Source organism: Schistocerca nitens, chromosome 2, assembly GCF_023898315.1.
Source record: "Schistocerca nitens isolate TAMUIC-IGC-003100 chromosome 2, iqSchNite1.1, whole genome shotgun sequence".
Lineage (NCBI taxonomy): Eukaryota > Metazoa > Arthropoda > Insecta > Orthoptera > Acrididae > Schistocerca > Schistocerca nitens.
This window is the reverse complement of record NC_064615.1, coordinates 94552743-94576519: the sequence shown is the minus strand read 5'-3', so window position 1 is coordinate 94576519 and position 23777 is coordinate 94552743.

The following is a 23777-nucleotide window of genomic DNA, read 5'->3' as shown; positions in this document are numbered from 1 at the left end:
ATATCGTATCTCCCATTTCATCTTCATCTACATCCTCTTCCATTTCCATAATATTGTCCTCAAGTACATCGCCCTTGTATAGACCCTCTATATACTCCTTCCACCTTTCTGCTTTCCCTTCTTTACCTAGAACTGGGTTTCCATCTGAGCTCTTGATATTCATACAAGTGGTTCTCTTTTCTCCAAAGGTCTCTTTAATTTTCCTGTAAGCAGTATCTATTTTTCCCCTAGTGAGATAAGCCTCTACATACTTACATTTGTCCTCTAGCCATCCCTGCTTAGCCATTTTGCACTTCCTGTCGATCTCATTTTTGAGACGTTTGTATTCCTTTTTGCCTGCTTCATTTACTGCATTTTTATATTTTCTCCTTTCATCAATTAAATTCAGCATTTCTTCTGTTACCCAACGGTTTCTACTAGCCCTCGTCTTTTTACCTATTTGATCCTCTGCTGCCTTCACTATTTCATCCCTCAAAGCTACCCATTCTTCTGCTACTGTATTTCTTTCCCCCATACTTGTCAATTGTTCCCTTATGCTCTTCCTGAAACTCTGTATAACCTCTGGTTCTTTCAGTTTATCCAGGTCCCATCTCCTTAAATTCTCACCTTTTTGCAGTTTCTTCAGATTTAATCTACAGTTCATAACCAATAGATTCTGGTCAGAGTCCACATCTGCCCCTGGCAATGTCTTACAATTTAAAACCTGGTTCCTAAATCTCTGTCTTACCATTATATAATCTATCTGATACCTTTTAGTATCTCCAGGGTTCTTCCAGGTATACAACCTTCTTTTATGATTCTTGAACCAAGTGTTAGCTTGCAGACACTTTAAGTACACTTGAAAAGGCGAACGTGGCGCATGACGCATATGATACCAAAAATTAACAAAAAATTTTAATAATATGCTCGGCCAAACTAAGTCAGACAGCTCGAGCACCACTAGTTTAAACACACACATTCATAGAAACGTAACTTGAGTGAGATCATTTGAAGTACTCATGAATGAAGACGTTTACATGTCACTATAGATAATCAGGATGGTGGATTAGAATAGCCACGGTGAGACACAACATAATCATACACCTGGTAATCAGACGCTCACCACAGTTCCTTATAGATCGAAGAGTAAGTTGAGGATCAAAGGCTGCTATCAAGTTGGAGTTGCGACGAATTCGCCAAGAATCAGGAAGCAATGAATGTTGTTCATCAGATGCTCGTGCACCAAGGTTATGAAACTGGCAGTCAGGAACCCAACTCGGCACCACAGTGGCCATAAGCTTCTTGTAAATTAAAAGAAGAAAAAGTTGGGTTCCGTGCATCGTGTACGCATAGCTTTTTCAACGAGTAACCATGCTCCTCTAGCCGACACTCAGTCCCACAGAATCCGCAGTGACCAAAAACACAACTTTTAGCAGTGAGCCAGGGATACCGTGGGCCACGATTTCACAGCGTTTTATCCAGCAGCTGTCAAACAAACCGCTCACTCGCCCGTCACTTCGAGAGCACCTGTTGTCCACGACAGCGCTTAAATTCTAGCCCACAGATCTTCCATCTGCAGGAGTCAAGCTGCTCGAAAAGCTGTTGCGCTGAGAGAGTCTGGAAACGAGCGGGAAGTTTCTGTATCAAAAACTGCTCGCAAGACACACGGACCTCTTTTTGGATCTGGAAGGATTGCTGTATGGTCCAGGGATCACTGACTAGAGGTGTCCAAATGTTCAAATGCTTGTGAAATCGTATGGGACTTAACTGCTAAGGTCATTAGTCCGTAAGCTTACACACTACTTAACCTAAATTATCCTAAGGACAAACACACACACCCATGCCCGAGGGAGGACTCGCACCTCCGCCGAGACCAGCCGCACAGTCCATGACTGCAGCGCCTGAGACCGCTCGGCTAATCCCGCGCGGCGACTAGAGGTGTGTTTAACCTCACTACATAAAAGTAATCCGAACAACAAACGCGTTTTTCTTCTTAACCATAGTTCTCAAATTAGCAACAACCATGTAAGGGATGTTCAAAAAGCAATGCAACAAATTTTCATGGGCAGTTAAGGTTGCAAAAAGGTGGAATTTTGTTTTGAGACATCCTGCAATATTCTCACTTCAGCCCGTATGTGTTCCCTTCACAATGGCGTCTGTAATAGAGACGCATTCCAAGCAACGTGCTGTCATTGAGTTTCTTTTTGGGGAAAACCGCATCATCGCATTCATAGGCACATAGACACTTACAAAATGTCTGCAGAGACTTGGCAGTGAATAAAAACACGGTGAGTCATTGTGCGAAGCATCTGCTATCATCGCAACAAGGAAATACATCCTGTGTGATTTCCTGAGTGACGGCCGGCTGCACACGGCTGTGACCCCTGCAGTGTTGGAATGTGCTGTGTCAGCCACTCTGTAGTGGCACCTCTGTAGAGGATAGTGTGTGTGTGGTGATGTTGTTGGTAGTGGGAGCCGTAAAAACGTTGTGGACTATTCATCAATATATCTTTACCATACTGTATCTTCAATTGTACAAGAGGCAGGTATGGCTCTCCCCGTAAGCTCTGTACGGTGCAGCTGACGTCGACTGCGAGGACGGCGCCTGGCGATGAAGTCAGGGTCATGGTCAGCTGTGAGAGAGACGCTCTCCGGCGCAGTGACACGCCAGGCAGCTCCACAGTGGAGCGGGTCTCGATCGACGGCCGCCGGATAAGCGGCGAAGGGTGGCTGGCGGTGTGGTGGCACAGAGTCTCTCGGTGGGCCTCAGCGTTGGTGGCAGCAGGCACGGGCAGTAGGCCAACGAGGCTGTGGCAGTAAAGCCCCTGAAAGACCTAGAGCGGTGGCAGACGCAGCCTGGTCTCGAACTGGAGGCTGCTCCTGACAATGCTCTGTCGCCTTGGTCCGGTGGTGCTCCACCGTCGTGGTGCATTTACTCAGCTATGACCAAGTTCAACAAATCGAATAACTTCCTGTCCCAAAATTCAGGCTCATACAGGGTGTTTCAAAAATGACCGGTATATTTGAAACGGCAATAAAAACTAAACGAGCAGCGATAGAAATACACCGTTTGTTGCAATATGCTTGGGACAACAGTACATTTTCAGGCAGACAAACTTTCGAAATTACAGTAGTTACAATTTTCAACAACAGATGGCGCTGCAAGTGATGTGAAAGATATAGAAGACAACGCAGTCTGTGGGTGCGCCATTCTGTACGTCGTCTTTCTGCTGTAAGCGTGTGCTGTTCACAACGTGCAAGTGTGCTGTAGACAACATGGTTTATTCCTTAGAACAGAGGATTTTTCTGGTGTTGGAATTCCACAGGCTAGAACACAGTGTTGTTGCAACAAGACGAAGTTTTCAACGGAAGTTTAATGTAACCAAAGGACCGAAAAGCGATACAATAAAGGATCTGTTTGAAAAATTTCAACGGACTGGGAACGTGACGGATGAACGTGCTGGAAGGGTAGGGCGACCGCGTACGGCAACCACAGAGGGCAACGCGCAGCTAGTGCAGCAGGTGATCCAACAGCGGCCTCGGGTTTCCGTTCGCCGTGTTGCAGCTGCGGTCCAGATGACGCCAACGTCCATGTATCGTCTCATGCGCCAGAGTTTACACCTCTATCCATACAAAATTCAAACGCGGCAAACCCTCAGCGCCGCTACCATTGCTGCACGAGAGACATTCGCTAACGATATAGTGCACAGGATTGATCACGGCGATATGCATGTGGGCAGCATTTGGTTTACTGACGAAGCTTATTTTTACCTGGACGGCTTCGTCAATAAACAGAACTGGCGCATATGGGGAACCGAAAAGCCCCATGTTGCAGTCCCATCGTCCCTGCATCCTCAAAAAGTACTGGTCTGGGCCGCCATTTCTTCCAAAGGAATCATTAGCCCATTTTTCAGATCCGAAACGATTACTGCATCACTCTATCTGGACATTCTTCGTGAATTAGTGGCGGTACAAACTGCCTTAGACGACACTGCGAACACCTCGTGGTTTATGCAAGATGGTGCCCGGCCACATCGCACGGCCGACGTCTTTAATTTCCTGAATGAATATTTCGATGATCATGTGATTGCTTTGGGCTATCCGAAACATACAGGAGGCGGCGTGGATTGGCCTTCCTATTCGCCAGACATGAACCCCTGTGACTTCTTTCTGTGGGGACACTTGAAAGACCAGGTGTACCGCCAGAATCCAGAAACAATTGAACAGCTGAAGCAGTACATCTCATCTGCATGTGAAGCCATTCCGCCAGACACGTTGTCAAAGGTTTCGGGTAATTTCATTCAGAGACTACGCCATATTATTGCTACGCATGGTGGATATGTGGAAAATATCGTACTATAGAGTTTTACAGACCGCAGCGCCATCTGTTGTTGAAAATTGTAACTACTGTAATTTCGAAAGTTTGTCTGCCTGAAAATGTACTGTTGTCCCAAGCATATTGCAACAAACGGTGTATTTCTATCGCTGCTCGTTTAGTTTTTATTGCCGTTTCAAATAAACCGGTCATTTTTGAAACACCCTGTATATACTTCGTTGTTGCACATTTGTTTCTGTATAACCCAGTGTCTAGTTCCGTCACCCATAACAAAGAGACTTGGTCAAGTGTGGTGGTAACACCATGCTCACTACATCGTTATTTGTTGCGAGGGGCAGTTTACTGCAGTGCTCATCAGTCCTTGCTTTGCAAGTCACTTATGCATCTCTTATTGTACACTACATATTGACATAGAGTGGCTGACAGCCATCGCTGTTACAGCAGTACCCCGCGGCAACCTCCATGCTACTTTGTGTCAGTTACGCTAAAGATTTAATACCTTTATCTAAAACACTGGGTAGTGCCACTATATTTTCTCTCTACTTCGAGGAGACCAGCTCCCTCGCATCTTACTCCGACCCATATCTCTACTTTGATTACAACTATATTCCTTGTCTGTACATTTATCATAACTTGTCTGTTCCTAACTGTTAAATAAGTATTGTATCAAATAAGTCGATCAATCTGTCATCTCTTGCCCCGAGAATCCAGTCTACTGGAACTTCTGTTACCCCTGAGTAGGGTTCTCTCCAACTACGTCGACTCAAATATAAACAACTAGGCAGAACAAAATCAAAATCAACATGGTGCTACGAAATGCGACACCTAATGTCACTGTTACATGACGCCTCTTATTCAGATACCGCTCTACATACTGCAGCATTTGTTCCGCAGTTATCTGCCCTTCTTAGGTTGCCACCGTTTGGCGTAAGGAGTGGTCAGGATTTGGCTCCCAATTGTCGTTCAAAAAGGTCATATTCTGTTTGTATAAGATCTCCAGTGGATAGTCTGGCCAGTAGCTGCGACTGTGTCAATTAAATAGAGCAACTACTGTCATAGTTGTTGGTAAATGAAGTACAGTTCCTACAATATCACATCTAGTCCTTTAAAATAGCAGTCCACTGCCACAAAACTCTAAACGTTTCGCCTCTGTGAGTTTCCCTTGCACTTAACAACTAGGGACCACCAACGTGTCATTGCATGCTGAATAGATCTAGTGGAGATATTCTCTCCGAAAAAAGGTTTTTGTTCAAGTATTCCTTTGGGCAAAGATGATCTGTTTTTCTCGTAAGTACTTGACATGTCGATCCCCATGTTCTGCTAATAGTAACACCCCTACATCCCTTACTATATAAATTACCCGACCGTCGCTAGCTTCACGGGACAAGTGTGCACCGTGAACATCTAAATACTGTGTGTTTTTCAGCTGTTGGTATTCTTATCGATATGTACAATCGCTCGTAAATACTTGACATGTCGATCCCCATGTTCTGCTAATAGTAACACCCTTTCATCCCTTACTAGTATGAATTACCCAACCGCCGCTAGCTACACAGGACAAGTGTGCACTGTGGACGTCTAAATACCGTGTGTTTTTCAGCTGCTGGTATTCTTACCGATATACAGGGTGAGTCACCTAACGCTACCGCTGGGTATATTTTGTAAACCACATCAAATACTGACGAACCGATTCCATAGACCAAACGTGAGGAGAGGGGCTAGTGTAATTGTTTAATAAAAACCATACGAAAATGCACGGAAGTATGTTTTTTAACACAAACCTACGTTTTTTTAAATGGAACCCCCTTAGTTTTGTTAGCACATCTGAACATATAAACAATTACGTAATCAGTGCCGTTTGTTGAATTGTAAAATGTTAATTACATCCGGAGATATTGTAACCTAAAGTTGACGCTTGAGTACCACTCCTCCGCTGTTCGATCGTGTGTGTCGGAGAGCACCGAATTACGTAGGGATCCAAAGGGAACGGTGATGGACCTTAGGTACAGAATAGACTGGAACAGCACATTACGTCCACGTGCTAAGACCTTTTTATTGGTCTTTTTCACTGACGCACATGTACATTACCATGAGGGGTGAGGTACACGTACACACGTGGTTTCCGTTTTCAATTACGGAGTGAAATAGAGTGTGTCCCGACATGTCAGGCCAATAGATGTTCAATGTGGTGGCCATCATTTGCAGCACACAATTGCAATCTCTGGCGTAATGAATGTGGTACACGCCGCAGTACATCTGGTGTAATGTCGCCGCAGGCTGCCACAATACGTTGTTTCATATCCTCTGGGGTTGTAGGCACATCACGGTACACATTCTCCTTGAACGTACCCCACAGAAAGAAGTCCAGAGGTGTAAGATCAGGAGAACGGGCTGGCCAATTTATGCGTCCTCCACGTCCTATGAAACGCCTGTCGAACATCCTGTCAAGGGTCAGCCTAGTGTTAATTGCGGAATGTGCAGGTGCACCATCATGCTGATACCACATACGTCGACACGTTTCCAGTGGGACATTTTCGAGCAACGTTGGCCGATCATTCTGTAGAAACGCGATGTATGTTGCAGTGCTCTCCGATACACACGATCGAACGGCGGAGGAGTGGTACTCAAGCGTCAACTGTAGGTTACAATATCTCCGGATGTAATTAACATTTTACAATGGAACAAACGGCACTGATAACGTATTTGTTTATATGTTCAAATGTGCTAACAAAACTAACGGGGTTCCATTTAAAAAAAAACGTAGGTTTCTGTTAAAAACATACTCCCGTGCATTTTCGTATGGTTTTTATTAAACAATTACACTAGCCCCTCTCCTCATGTTCGGTCTGTGGAATCGGTTCGTCAGTATTTGATGTGGTTTACGAAATATATCCAGCGTTAACTTTAGGTGACTCACCCTGTATACAGCCGCACTCTATCCTGTTACCACACCCACTGTTGCACTATGGTAGTAGAATGGTAAGTTCTGATGGCCCGGTTCCACTACTAGTTGTGATTCCAATGGAAATTCTTGCTTCACCTTCCACAACCCCTAAAAAAATTGCATGGGTGACAGCAACACTGGACATCATCGATCATGTAGCACCTCACTGGCTGCCCCCTGAAAATTTGTTAGCTCGACACTTGTGTCCAAGATGCTATCATCTACAGACTGCAATAACTTTGTCAAAGTTACTTTGCTTGTAAGGCCTGTGTAAGTTCTTGCGCTGCCTCCAAATCCCAGTTCAAGTATTAGTCAAGGTCTTGGCATAAACTTGCTTCCTTAGTCAGCTCGCGGACATGCATGTGTTGCTCAGCATGCCTGTACCACTGTACGGTCATCTTGTTCGCTTCTGCTAATGCTCTTGCGGCATCTGTCGTTTTATTCAATTTAGTCATGTCGCTTGCTTCAACCGTGCCGCAGGTTGTCTTCGATATTCTACCCCCAAAATCTTATCATCCCCTTATTACCCTCCTAAGCTCGCCCAGAACTACTTCAATCACCTCTTGCATCTTCACCTTCAATCGTGCCCATTTCCTCAGCAAGTTCTTGCTTTCCTTTGACACCTCTCTCTGCTTTCGACTGCTAATCGCCAATTCATGCACATCAGAAAATAGTTCTTCCAGCTTCCTGATTTGATTTCATAATTCGCGCAGATTAAATACGAAACTTAATGACCATTTATGGCTAGATAATACCACATCTGGCTGTCTGGAAAACAAAACTCCGCCGTCCGGGTAATGAGCTTGCAGTTCCGTTACTCCGCCACCAGCGAAGGGGTACAGCAGTGCCTAAGCTAACATTCTTCTTCTCCTCTACATGGCAATGTGAGGAAAGGGATCCATATCACCTCCCCTCCCACAGGAAGCCTGCCGTCTCTGAACAGCGATAATCTTATTATTCTATTGACAATACTACCACAAATAAATATGTAGGTCTACCCCTACTAGTACTATCAACATTACGTTCCACACCGCACATACAAATAAACTCCACAAAATCGATAGACATAACCACGCTCGTACCTTAATGTATAACGAGTCTGAGGTATTTTTACTTTCCTCTGCGTTGCTCATCGTTTCGCTTTGTCCTCTTAATATCCTTCCTTGCCTTGTATGGCAGTTTTTGTGCAATCGCCTCTGGTGCACCCTTGAATGATCACAGACGTTCCACATGCACAACCGTCGTCCTTGTTGGCAACTGCAGCTCCACGTCCATCTGTGACACTTGCGACTGGTACCGTGTTAAAAGCTTTGGCTCTGAGCACTATGGGACTTAACTTCTGAGGTCATCAGTCCCCTAGAACTTAGAACTACTTAAACCTAACTAACCTAAGGACATCACACACATCCATGCCCGAGGCAGGATTCGAGCCTGCGACCGTAGTTCCAGACTGTAGCCCCTAGAACCGCTCGGCCACTCTGGCCGACTGTTAAAAGCTTTATCTTTCCTTTCAGTGTATATGGAGTCACCAACTCCGCCATTGTTTCCTCTTACACTGCAGTATCGTCCCCAATCGCCTCATTGCCTCTTCCTGTTCCTCCTTAGTATTTCCTCTTTGTACTCTGTTCCATACCTTTTATACTTATAAAACTGCGGGCTGCCTCTCGCTTTCTCCCACTTTTCTGGTCAGTCATGTCGAAAGATTATGGCGTCTTTTGCGGTACAGTACCTCGAATGGTGACAACCCAGTGCTAGTATGTATTTTAGAGTTATACGCGTTAATGACAAGTCCAAGTTTGAATTATTTGAGTTGACTAGTAACTAAGCATTTCCCCAACTGTTCTACGAACTCTTTCCGTCCTTCCTTTAGCTGATGGATGTGGTGCGCTAGTCTTCAACTTCTTCATTCTCAGATACAGACATTATTCCTTCATCAGGTCTGACGTGAAGTTTGTCCCCTGGTCCATTATCATCGTCTGTGGCACTTCGAACTTAACTGTCCACCTATTAACTACCACCTACGCAACTGTGATTGCCTGTTGCTCCGGTACTGGCACTACCTCGACGTAACATGAAAAATGATCTATTATGGTCAAGCAAAACGATTACCCATTGGTGTTCGGCTGAATGGTCCTAACTTGTCCACCCGAATGAAACTAAATTTTTCTGTAGCTCCTGGCAGTCTTTGTAACAAAACCTGCTTCCTACTCAAATTAGCCGTCTGTCCACAATCCACACACTTAACGTTTCATATTTTACCTATTGGCTTCTGTCTCCGGTTCTTCGGCCGACGTTCATCTAATGATTTTTCTGACGTTTCGCCAGCACGAGTGGCTGGCATTGTCAAAGCTTCACCCTCCATTCCCGGTGGTGAACTGCAGCCGAGCTCGCGGCCGCAGACTATATGTACCTGGCGCGACAACGTCCGAGGGCTTCTCCGCGGTCATTTCCAGTGCGGTTCTCCTCTTGCTACTTGCGAAGGTCGTTCGCTGCAGTACGGGAAGCCAGGATCCGTTTACCTTAAGGCTTTCCTCTTTCTTGTTCAAACTGTTCGCGTATTTTTGTATTTCTACAGCTTCTCTGAACAAGCGCATGTGATAGTGCTTCTCTACAGCCAGAACTTCCGTGTCGGCGAATTTTATTACGTGGTCGGTCTCATTCAGTGCGTGCTCTGCCACGGCCGATTTCTCCACCTTCCCCAACCTGCAATGTCACTTATGCTCTTTGATCCTGGTGTTAATGGATCGTCCAGTCATTCCGACATAAACTTTTCCGCATGTGCATGGTATACGGTATATTCCCGACATTGCAAGTGGGTCTCTTTTCTCCTTCGCCGATCTAAGACACTCTTTGATCTCCCCTGTCGGTTTGAAAATCGTCTTTACGCCATGTTTGCGCAATATACGGCCGATTCTGTCCGTCACTCTGGGAATGTGACCCTACCCGACATTTCTTTTTCTGGTTCTTTACTTCGCCGAGTGTTTGACTCTGTTACACTTCTAATGTAATTTGTGGAGTACCCGTTGCTCCTAAGGACAGTTTCCAGGTGTTGCATTTCTCGTTTGAGGTGTTGCGGCTCACATATTCGTCCTGCTCTCGTTACGAGCGTACTAATCATGCCTCTTTTCTGGCTCGGGTGGTGGTTTGACAGTTTGTGCAGGTATCGGTACGTGTGTGTCGGTTTTCGATACACGCTGTGTCCCATGTTTCCGCGGTTCCTTGTGACCAGCAGATCTAGAAATGGAAGTTTCTTGTCCTTTTCTACTTCCATGGTAAATGTTATGTTGGCATGGAGGCTGTTCAAGTGTCTTAGGAAGTCACCGAGCTGTTCTTCACCATGGCGCTACACCACGAAAGTATCATCGACGTACCTGTACCACACCTTAGGTTTGCAAGTCGCCGAGTCCAGTGCCTGTGGTTCGAAATGTTCCATGAAGAAGTTGGCCACCACTGGACTGAGAGGACTACCCATGGCAACGCCTTCCAGCTGTTCATAGAAATCGCCATTCCACGTGAAATAGCCGTATACCATGCACATGGTGCCCTTCGACACACAATCATGTCAGTCAAGACTTAATGCTATTGCTCGAAGCTTAACTGGACCGTCTTGTATGCTAGACACTCCTCGTGGCGAATTAACATTCAGAAAGTACATTCTGTAAAGTTTGGATGGTAGGATAGGAGACGAGGTACTGGCAGAAGTAAAGCTGTGAGGACAGGGCGTGAGTCGTGCTTGGGTAGCTCAGTTGGTAGAGCACTTGCCCACGAAAGGCAAAGGTCCTGAGTTCGAGTCTCGGTCCGGCACACAGTTTTAATCTGCCAGGAAGTTTCAACATTCAGAAGTTTCCCCCACTGGGTATGTTCTCAGTTCCAATATACGTTATCAAGGGTCAATTATGGCAGATGCTGATGCAGAAAATCTAACCCTAGGATCATGCTGTACCCCTCACTTACATGAGTTATCGCTTTCACATATTGCCAAAACTTGCTTGTCGCAACCAAAAAATTCACTATTACTGACCCAGTGGTCATATATCATTAACTTGTAACCCACGTAAATCGTATCATGGACGATTCCACTCCGTCCTACGGACTAATTCTCTCGAGGCTACTGACACATGTGCTCCTGTGTCCAGCAATAGTTTATACTCTCTTCCATCCACAACACCCATTATAGCCCATTCCATATCTACATTCGCTCTGACTAAGCTCATTCCTACTGGTAACTCCTGTAGGTGGCCCTGGGGCTCCCTTCTATGTTTAACGGACCCTTCCTATCTCCTGGACTACCTTTACCATTATCCCTAAAATCTGGCCGTTGACGAAAACTTCCTCTGCTACCATTTCCACCAAATTATTGGGGACCCCTGTTACTCTAATTGTGCTGTGGGTTCCGTAACTGGTAACATAGTCTTCATAAAAGCCCCATTCGAATGCAGTTAAGACACCTAGTATTCGATGTAACCACCTGTTTATGCTTTTTTACCCCTGTAGACCTATCGAATTCTTGGTATTCCAAAGCTAACGTAACCTCTTCATGAAAATCTTTACACGCCCCCGTACACACTCTCCTACACATTTCTGCTGTCAAATACCTTAAGAATACCTTAAGAAAGCGTCGAGCGCTTGTTGCACTGCCTCTTGCAGCACCATTGTATTTACCAGAAGATGTTGAAAAATCAGCCAACCAGTTACAAACGTTTATTAGCCCTTCTTCAGTAATAGTGGGCCTTGTTACATGACATGATCGTTCACTACATTAGATGAAGCCGAGTGGCTATAGTCAAATACAAAATTGACAAAACAGGAATTACCCCCAGTCCATGGCTTTAGAGAGCAGCCAACACTTGGACTTAGTCTCTGGCGTAATATACACACAACTTGCGCAAATACACTGGTGGCCACCGTAAATGCAACACCCTGAAGGAAGCATCCGAATAAAGTGAAATTTACACCATGGGTTTGCAGCGATGAGATATGCAACTGATTAGAATTTCAGCGCAGACGCACATCACGCGCGCCTGTGGCGCCACCTCATAGCGCCATTTAAGGCTTGGCGATTTCGACGAGTGTACGTTCGGCACGTGTGTTTACCTTGTGGTTGTTTCACAAGACGATCAGTTATGCCTCGTAGACAACAGCGAACATCTTTTGATCAAGTATCCGAGTTCGACAGAGGAAGGATAGTGGCTTACCGAGACTGTGGATTATCATACAGAGAAATCGCTAGTCGTACTGGACGAAACCAAACAACTGTAATGCGGATATGTGACCGTTGGATGCAGGAGGGTACGACGGACCGACGTGGTCGATCGCATTCACCTCGGTGCACCACTGCACGTGCTGATAGGCAAATTGTGCGCATGGCAGTGACGGATCGCTCAGTGACATCCCGAACCATAGCACAGCACATTGCGTCTGTAACGCATCATCCAGTGTCTGCGCGTACCATTCGACGCCGTTTACAGCAGAGTGGTCCGTCCGCAAGACGTCCATTGCTTCGTCTACCATTGACGCAGAACCACAGACGTCTCCGTCGACAATGGTGTGATGACAGACGGATGTGGACGGCAGAATGGAATGACGTTGTCTTTACTGACGAGGCACGCTTCTGTCTGCAGCACCACGATGGTCGGATTCGAGTGTGGAGACACCGTGGAGAGAGGATGCTGGACAGCTGCATTATGCACCGCCACACTGATCTTGCACCGGGTATTATGGTATGGGGCGGTATTGGATATTACTCTCGCACGCCTCTAGTACGCATGGCCGGTACTTTAAATAGCCGGCGCTACATATCCGAGGTGCTGGAGCCAGTTGTCCTTCCTTACCTGCAGGGCTCGGCCACAGCCATATTTCAACAGGATAATGCGCGACCACACGTGGCACGCATTGTCCAAAGGTTCTTCGTCAATAACCAGATTGAATTGCTTCCCTGGCCGGCTCGCTCTCCGGATCTTTCGCCGATAGAAAACATGTGGTCCATGGTTGCTCAACGAGTGACCCAGATTACATCCCCAGCTGCCACACCAGATGATCTTTGGCAACGTGTGGAAGCTGCTTGGGCTGCTGTACCCCAGGAACACATCCAACGTCTCTTTGACTCAATGCCGAGACGTGTGGCAGCGGTGATCTCCAACAATGGCGGCTACTCTGGCTACTGATTCTGGCAGGAACCACATGTCACAGACGTCTGTAAACGTAATCATTTGATACTTGGTCAACATGTTATCTACAAAATAAACCTTGTTGTGCTACCTCTTGTCTTTATTGGTGTTGCATTTACGGTGGCCAGCAGTGTATTTTGTCCGGCGACGCCTATTACAATTTCATGTTGACAAGCGCCTCTACCTCTGGGCATTTACTAATGAGCATTCATTCTGAAGTACGATAAATGTAATCTGGCTGGTGTCTAAAGTCATTACTTAGGACAATTCTTCTCATGTCAATTTTGTATATGACAAGAGCCGCTCGGCTTCATCTAATCTAATTTACCACCATTAAATGTAACAATGCCCACTGTTTCTTAAGAAGATATTTTTACTAATATCGAAACCTAGGTCAAGGGCTAATAAACGTTTCCTTACAGGTGGTTGACTGATTTTTCAGCCGCTTGAGATTTAAACAGTTGCAGGTTACCCTTACCTGCTCTTTTAATGAGAGCTCGTATATGTTAAAGTTGATTTTACAAATTCTGTCCGAAAAGTCTTCTGCTGTCTCATATCTCGTGGACAGAAGCCCTAATTACTCGTGAAAAGACCATGCAATGTTATGCTTCATGTATCGTTCTCCAACCCCTGTCTCAACTGGTCAAAAGCTTCTGCATTTTGCAATGCTTCTATGCACCTTACGAATAATTTTGCTTCTCCTGACAAACGTAACCTTGCGATCTGCTACAACTGTTTATCAGATCCTCTATAAAGGCCAACATAACCTCAGATGTCATACCAGAACAAGAAGAAACAGGATTCGCCACAGTCGCAACCACTCCTGGAGTTTGAGACGTCCACACTCCTATCTCGCAATTCTATCCTACTAGTTCATAAAACGCAACCACTTCATCCACGCTCAATTGAGCCACCTCACCCACCAATGACTACACCGCTTCTTCACTGGTGATACCTCACGTCTGTCATTTTGCCTCTGTGTCCGTTATACATGATAAAAATTACACTACAACGAAACAATTCCCATAGCACAGTTAGTCGCGAAGTGCTCTACCTGCACACCTTTTCTCTCTAATCATGAGCCACCTGTACTGTGTACATTGCCTAGCTGTGTGTCAAAAAAGTTCCAAGTAAAGGAGTTCCGCTACTGATTCAGCACAAGGCACCGTGACCGCGTGGATTACACTGAGTTCAACGTACAGGTGCTAACCATTCTTGTGTACGATCTCTCCTAAATTGCGACATATCCGTAGGTTCCTCTGGTTTTGTAAATGTAACTTTCGTGCAGTCGTGACCTCTAAGCCTCGAAACCATGACTACACCACACAAGAGCAAAATAGTCTCACTCGCCCCAATGACGACACTGTGGTCTGTGGCTCGAACGATCTACTGCATGGGTGGCACTCCGTCCGCTGTTGATTGCTGCAGTGTCGAGCCCTTCTGGCACCACTCTGTATCCCACTTACGAAACCACTCTCAATGGACCAACCTGTAGAGGTAGCTTCTACGGTTGGTGCATGTATTCTGATGCCGTAGTTGGCGGAGATGTAAATACTGTGGACCATTTGACACTATAAATTATATCTTAATATCTACGTGAAGCAGGCACACCTCTCCTCGTGAGCTATGGGGGTGCAACTGGTATCAGCAGCTAGGACGGCGTCTGGCAATGCTGCGTCAGGACTCCGGCCCAGGATGCCCTCCTCCAACTACGGCGACTGGGGAAGGCGGTGGCTTTCTGCTGGGTTCCGGGGCATGTCGGCATAGCTGGTAATTAAAGGGCGGATCTCGCAGCCAAGGAGGCGCGTCTCGATCCACAAGTATCTCAGTGTGCTATCCCCCTGCACGCACTCACCTCGCTGTTGAGCTCACGAGTCATGCGTCGGTGGGAGGATGAGTGGCTGGAAGTGACTGACAATAAGCTCCGTATAGTCAAGCCTCCAACGCGTGTGTGTTGTACTTCCTTTCAGCCCAGTCGACGGGACGAGGTCCTCCTCACCCGGCTTCGGATAGGCCACAGCCTTATGACGCATGGCTTCCTGCTCCGGCGAGAGGACCCTCCAATGTGTGGTGCTTGTGGCGTCCAGGTCACTGTGTGCCACGTCTTATTGGATTGCGTTTTATTTTGTGACTAGAGAGCGGCGGCTCACTTGCCAGCGGACCTGCCATCTCTTTTAGGCAACACTCGGACGAATGTGATTAACGTTTCAAAGTTCTGTGCCACATCAAATGTTTTTACAAAGATTTTAGGGAGAGGATCTTAATTTGCTCACTGTGTGGCAAGCTCACCCATATTTTATGTAAGTGGCCAGCCAATAAGAATTTCCTGTGGCATTCTTGTTGTTATGTTTTCCCTTTCCTTACGTTTTACTTTCTTATGTAGCATTTTCCTTCTTTTCCTGCTTTCTTTGGGTGTGTGCTTCAATTTTATTAGGTCTGTCCACATTCGTTCCTTTCAATGTGTGTCAGGGCGCAGATGACATCGACGTTGATCGCCCATAAGCCCCAACACACACACACCGGACTCCGGCCTGGCAGAGAAAGCAGCGGGACTTCCTGGCCCGTTACGCTCAGGCGGTGGCCTCGCTGCGCTTCGCTCCGCTGTGGAGAAGGCGGCTGTGCACTCGTTTCGGCCGGCCGCGGTGGCCGAGAGGTTCTAGGCGCTTCAGTCCGGAACCGAGCGACTGCCACGGTCGCAGGTTAGAATTCTGCCTCGGGCATGGATGTGTGTGATGTCCTTAGGTTAGTTAGGTTTAAGTAATTCTAAGTTCTGGGGACTGATGACCTCAGATGTTAAGTCCCATAGTGCTCAGAGCCATTTGAAGCAATTTTTTCACGCGTCTCGACCCTCGTGCCTCCGACAGGCAACGGTAAGCGGCTGGCGTTGCGACGCCGAGTCCCTCTCTGGGCCTCAACCTCGGAGGCGGCAGGCATAGACAGCTGGCCAATGAGGCTGTGGCACCAAGTCCTGTGAAAGACCGAGCGAGGTAGCAGACGCAGCCTGGTCTCGAACTAGAGGCTGCTTCTGGTGCTGGCCAGTTGTCTAGTCACATGGCATATAAAGAAGAGATTGGCTCAAGTGTGGTGGCAACGACCCACTTACTACATTTTTCTTTGCTGTGTGAACAGTTTTCCTCTTTACTCAGCTATCCCACCTTTGCATCTCACTTGTGCGTCTGTTATTGTGCCCTAAATGCCGAAATGGCGTGGCTGATGGCCAACGCTATCACCGAAGTAATGTACGGTGTCATCAATGCTGATTTCAGTCATTTACACTAAAGATTTAATACTTTTACCTAAAATAGTGGGCGGGTACACTAAAGAGCAGGCATCTCATTCAAGGTCATCAACGGATCAGAATCAAAAACCTCGCTGCTCAACTGGAGACCTCTGTTGCTAGTGCTGACACAATCGTCCATCAACTGGGGCTACTCAAAGGTGTGTGCCCGTGGGCTCTTCGCCGCCTAACAGACCATTAAAAGCAACGGAGGACATCTGCGTAGAATTGCTTGCATGTTACGAGGCTGATGATGACAATTTTTTTTGTCGAACATCGTCACAGACGATGAAGCATGTATTCATCATTTCAAGCCGGACGGAGTGGCCGTGCGGTTCTAGGCGCTACAGTCTAGAACCGAGCGACCGCTACGGTCGCAGGTTCGAATCCTGCCTCGGGCATGGATGTTTGTGATGTCCTTAGGTTAGGTTTAATTAGTTCTAAGTACTAGGCGACTGATGACCTCAGAAGTTAAGTCGCATAGCGCTCAGAGCCATTTGAACCATCAATTCAAGCCAAAACAAACAGGAATCGGTAGAGGGACGTCACACCGCGTCTGCTCCGAAGAAAAAGTTCAAAGACGCACCCTCAGCCGGTAACGTCATGGCGACGGCCTTATGCGACTCTGAAGGAGTTACTCCGTTTGATGTCTTCCCTACGGTGTAAAGATAAACAGTGAAGTGTATTGTGCTACCATCAGGAAATAGCGTTTTCGTCGGCATAAAATTGCGAAAGAACTTCTCATTCTCTATGACAACGCAAGGCCTCACACGAATCTGTGCACCCGAGAGTAGCTCACAAAACTTCATTTGTTCTTCCTCGTCCACCCTAGAGCCAAGATTTCGTGCCTTCAGACATCCATTTCTTTGGTACAATGAAGGACGCACTCCACGGGAAGCAGTAGGTGGATGATGGGGGCGTTACTGACGCAGCAAGACGTTGCCTCCGACGTCGAGCAGTAGAGTGGTGACCCTCCCAGTAAGGTGGCTTAAGGCCGTCACTTCGAACTAAGTTATTAGTATAAACTTGTTGTAGCTGGGATTCACAGTCACAAAAAAAAAAATTTTAAGGACATTATCTTCACGCCAGTGACTGTTATAAGTTTTTATTACACTATTGCAATTTCGGCCTTCAGCCATTACCAAGTGCTGATATTATGGCTTTAAGCCATGTCAACATAATGTAAGGTGACACATTTGTATGTCGTTATCAGTAGTGTTAAATACATTCGTGACGTTGTTACACAGTGCGAGCACACGTATTCAAACATCGTAAAACAACAAAATCTGTAAGTGCACGTATAATATGAATTTGTTTCAATATTTTTGCGGTTGGTCAGCACTAATTAAGTCAGACTTGTAACGCTCAATTTCATGTATGTAATGGTTTGCAGAAATGTTTTCAATAATAACGTTTTTTCGGAACATAATTTTTTACCAGTCATTTACTTGAATTTAAATATTTTACAAAATTATCTCAGATCATAGTCATGTGTTGTTTAATAATCAGAGGACCATCTATGCAGCTGTGTCAACAAGCAAAGCCAGTTTTTTTAATAATGCAAATCTCAGAGAAATGTTGTTCAGTAGTAGTAGATAGGCCAGCATTGCACCAAGCTGTACCATTTAGGAGCAGATATATAGATAGCGCTATCCGGCGACATCATTATCAGGTAAGAATTTCTCAGTTTATTCGGGCTGATTTCACAGGACCATGACGTAGCGCTGAGTTTGTCCAAAATTTATCAGTTTCATTACTCAGTCAGTTTTGTACAGGAGATCTATTTAGATACGGGAAGGTTAGACTAAAGTTTCATATTAACATCTCAGACAGCAAATTTAAGTAGGCGCATTCTGATGAAGAATAACAAAGTTTACCTTACACTACATGGCAATGAACTGCGCTGCAAAAAAGGCTACTGCTCTTGCTTTTACATGGCTAGCAACTTTACTGCAGCGGTGAGCTACTACGACTTCTGCTTTGTAGGTGCGAGCGATTACTACTTCTGCCGACACTGCTCTGACCTGCAGTTCTACTGCAGCAGAGATGTTTTATATCGCAGGCAGCGTGTGAGCAATACATCAAAATTACATTTGCTCCAGTAGGGTAGAGAACACTAAACTTCTTACATAATGAACACCTTGCAGTGTTCTCGCACTGTGTAACAATGTCACGAATGTATTTTACAGTATTGTCTTTTGCAGCAGAGATGTTTTATATCGCAGGCAGCGTGTGAGCAATACATCGAAATTACATTTGCTCCAGTAGGGTAGAGAACACTAAACTTCTTACATAATGAACACCTTACAGTGTTCTCGCACTGTGTAACAACGTCACGAATCTATTTTACAGTATTGTCTTTTGCAGCAGAGATGTTTTATATCGCAGGCAGCGTGTGAGCAATACATCGAAATTACATTAGCTCCAGTAGGGTAGAGAACACTAAACTTCTTACATAATGAACACCTTGCAGTGTTCTCACACTGTGTAACAACGTCACGAATCTATTTTACAGTATTGTCTTTTGCAGCAGAGATGTTTTATATCGCAGGCAGCTTGTGAGCAATACATAGAAATTACATTTGCTCCAGTAGGGTAGAGAACACTAAACTTCTTACATAATGAACACCTTACAGTGTTCTCGCACTGTGTAACAACGTCACGAATCTATTTTACAGTATTGTCTTTTGCAGCAGAGGTGTTTTATATCGCAGGCAGCGTGTGAGCAATACATAGAAATTACATTAGCTCCAGTAGGGTAGAGAACACTAAACTTCTTACATAATGAACACCTTGCAGTGTTCTCGCACTGTGTAACAACGTCACGAATCTATTTTACAGTATTGACAGCGACATACCAATGTGTCAGCTTACATTATGTTGACATAGCTTAAAGCCATAATATCTGCACTTGATAATGGCCCAAGGCCGAAATTATAGTAGTGTAATAAAAACTTATAACAGTCACTGGCGTGAAGATGATGTTCTTAAAAAAAAATAAGTTAATTGTGAAAACAGAATTTTTCAACCTAAGGAGTGGGGAATAATATTGTGTATACGAATCCAGAATACTATAAACCTTTTTCAGGAAAAAAATGTGTTGCTTTATTTACTGAATCACCTCATAACTTGAAAATGGTACATATTCTTTTGAAGCCGACATTCTAAATTGGTTTCTACGTCGGGGTGCGCAACCATTTTGTGGTATCTTGAAAAGTATGGTTTCGGTATATGCTTTTGTCCCTGTATTTTGGGCTAGGAAAATGCCATTTGTCTCAACCTGCCGCCATTTTGTTTGAACTTAAAGTCTTTCGTCTATCGTGTGATGCTGGTGGGAAATATACTGAAAATGACTTATACAAAATCATTTTGCTACAGGTCTAGTAGGGGGCTTCGGGAGTTCCTGCGATCAGCAGTGTTCCCGCTGCAAGAGGTCTTTCCACTTGGTGCAGCGGTTACAGGGAGCGTCCAATGTCAACACAAGAATAACGTCTTAAAGGCAGAAATGTAAGGAACAATATTAGATTGAGCATTAATTTATATTTTACTTGAAAATATCGCGGATGTCACCTATATTTCATGCGTTCAAAGAGGGCTACCGACATAAAGAGAAACGGCTGAATACCTAGATCTGCGTAGCCCAACGGTGGCGTGAATAGCCGTCTTGTGATGGCCACAAACATCGACAAGTAAATAAACATTACGTGGGCAATCAAAAAAATGGTTCAAATGGCTCTGAGCACTATGGGACTCAACTTCTGTGGTCATAAGTCCCCTAGAACTTAGAACTACTTAAACCTAACTAACCTAAGGACAGCACACAACACCCAGCCATCACGAGGCAGAGAAAATCCCTGACCCCGCCGGGAATCGAACCCGGGAACCCGTTCGTGGGAAGCGAGAACGCTACCGCACGACCACGAGATGCGGGCACGTGGGCAGTCCCTTCCTTTATTTGATACCTCCTTGTCAGTCTGTTAGAGATGAGTTGTGCCAGGGCCAGTCTTAGCAGCAGACTCCTGTGACCGACTTCATACGAGGCATAGCTAGTGTGTCGCAAGAACTTTAGCATCAAGGGCCGAATAGTGTTTCTGCTATGGCTTAAGAGAGAGAGAAGCGCTGCCGTTTCAAAGACACATCAGCGGACCGAGATCGTATATATATATATATATATATATATATATATATATATATATATATATATATATATATATATATTCTCATCGGTCTTCTGACTGGTTTGATGAGATCCACCACGCATTCCTCTCCTGTGCTAATCTTTTCATCTCACAGTAGCACTTGGAGTCTACCTCCTCAGTTATTTGTTCGATGTATTACAATTTCTGTCTTTCTCTACAGCTTTTACCCTCTACAGATCGTTCTAGTACTATACAAATTATTCTATGATTCTTAAACGTGCCCTATCATCCTATCTCTTCTTCTTGTCAGTGTTTTTCGTCTATTCCTTCCCTCGCCGATTCTCTGGAAAACCTCTTCGTTCCTTAGATTACCAGTTCACTGATGTTCAACGTTCTTCTGTAGCACCATCGCCGAAAAGCTTCAATTCTCTTACGTTCCGGTTTTCCCACAGCCCATGTTTCACTACAACATAATTTTGTGTCAAATACAACTTCCAGTTGCAGCAGTAATCACACATTTATTAGCATTCATCATGGTTTATTGTACTGCCTAAAGGAGCATTCCTTAACTCCCTATCGGTCTTAAATTTCTTCCTATTCACGTTTCTGCTACTTCTCCTTTTTTTCATCTTTTACTCTCCATCCATAATCTGTACTCTTTAGGTTCTTTACGCCATTGCTTCTTCGATCTGTAGATTGAAGAGTAGGAACGAAAGACTAGATCCTCACGTACACCTTTTATAATCCATGACGTTCGTTCTTACTCTTCAACTCTTGTTTCCTCTTGGTTCTTGTACGTATTGCATATCACCCGTCTCTCCCTACAGGTTACCGACATTTTTCTCAGAAATTTGAACATCTTCCACCATTTCACTTTGTCGAACGCTTTTTCCAGCAATCTATGGACGTGTCTTGATTTTCCTTCAGTCTTGCTTCCAGTATCAACCGCAACGTGAGACGTGCCGCTCCGGTGTTTGTATGTTTCCTATAGTCAAACTGAGTATCATCTAACATATCTTCAATTATCTTCTCCTTTCTTCTGGATACTTTACTTGCATGCATGAACTGCTAAGCTGATTGTGCGATAATTCTAGCACTGATAGACCCTTTCTATCTTCTTGACTGGGTTTATGATATCGTGTGGCTCACACATCCTATATAACATCATGAACATTCATTTGGTTGCCATTTCCCCCAGTGATTTTAGAAATTCCGATGGCATTCTTCTTGTTTTAAGTCTTCCACAGCTCTATAAAATCCTAATACTCGACGCACTCTGTCTTCCCTATCGACTCCTCTTTCTTCTTCTGTCACATCATCAGACCAGTCATCCCCCTCACAGAGGCCTTCAATGCGCACATTCCACACATTCGCTCTTTTCTCTCCATTTAACAATGAATTTCCTATTGCACCCATAATGTTACCAACCTTCGTTTTAATTCCGCAGAAAGTGTTTCGCCTTCTCCGTATGATGAGTCAGTCCTTCCGAGAGTCATTTCTTTTTCTATTACTTCACATTTTTTATGTACCCAATGCGTCTTACATTCACTGCACTTCATGTTTATTTCATTCCTAAGTGACTTGTATTTCTGTAATACTGAATTGCCCTGAACATTTTTGTACTTCCTTCTTTCGTCGATCAAGTGGAATATTTCTTCTCTTGCCACGGTTTCTTCACCGTTGCCTTCCTAGTACCTATGTTTCTCTTTCCAACTTGGGTCGTTGCCCTTTTTAGAGAGGTTCACTACTTTCCAGCTATTCATTATCGCAATATCTATAGCCCCAGAGGACTTCAAGCGTATCTCTTCACTCCTTAGTACTTCTGTATCCCATTTCTTTGCTCATTGTTCCTTCCTGACTATTCTCTTCAACTTCAGTCTACACCTCATCTTTATTAAATTGTGATCTGAATCTATATGTGCTAAAAGGTACAATTTACAATCAAATATCTGATTTCGTGATCTCTGCCTGGCCCTAATGTAACCTAACCGAAATATTCCCGTACATCCCGGCCTTTTCCGAGTATACGTCCTCCTCTTGTGGTTCTTGTGCAGAGTATCTGCTAATACTAGCTGAAATTTATTCCAGGACTCAATCAGTCTTCTTCTTCTCTCATTCCTAGTACGAAGCCAATATTCTTCCGTAACCCTTTCTTCTGTTCCTTCCTCCAGAACCGTATCCCAATCATCCACGAATAATAGATTTTAATCTCCCTTTAGGTACTGAATTACCCGTTTATGATGAGAACAACCCTTTAAGATAATTGTTCGCAGTAGCTCACTATCTGCCCTACCTTCCTTTTTATAAAAAATCCAATTCCCTTTACACCATTTTCTGCTGTTGCTGATAAGACCCTGTATTCATCTTACCAGAAATCCTTAACTTCTTTCCATTTCACTTACCGACCGGCGCTACATCTAGACTGAACCTTAGCATTTCCCTTTTCTGATTTTCTAGCTTTTCTAACAAGTTCAATTTGCTTAAATCCCACGACTCAAATTCTCGAACGCTATCCTTTAGTAGGTTATAGAAACTTTGCTCGTCATCACCTCTCACTTGGCAGTCCCCTCCCGGAGGTCCAAATGCAGAATTAGTTTGTAATCTTCTGATAATGGAGAGATCAATATGACACTTTTGTTTAATTACAGTACACATGTCCCGCGGGTACACATTAGGTGTCTTGGTTGCAGTGGTTTCAGTTGCCTTCTGCATCTTCAAACTGTTGATCATTGTTGGTTCTTCCGCCTTTTAGGAGCAGTGTCCCACCCCAAGGGCAAGGCAGTGCCCTGAACCTCTGTCCTCTCCCCCGCTCTCTTTGACGAGGGCGTGACTTCTTATTCCGGAAGTCTTCGGCCGCCATTGCTGTTGCTTTTTATTCAATATGTAAATATTTAATGTTCAACATTTAAAAAATTACATTTTTAACTCAATAATT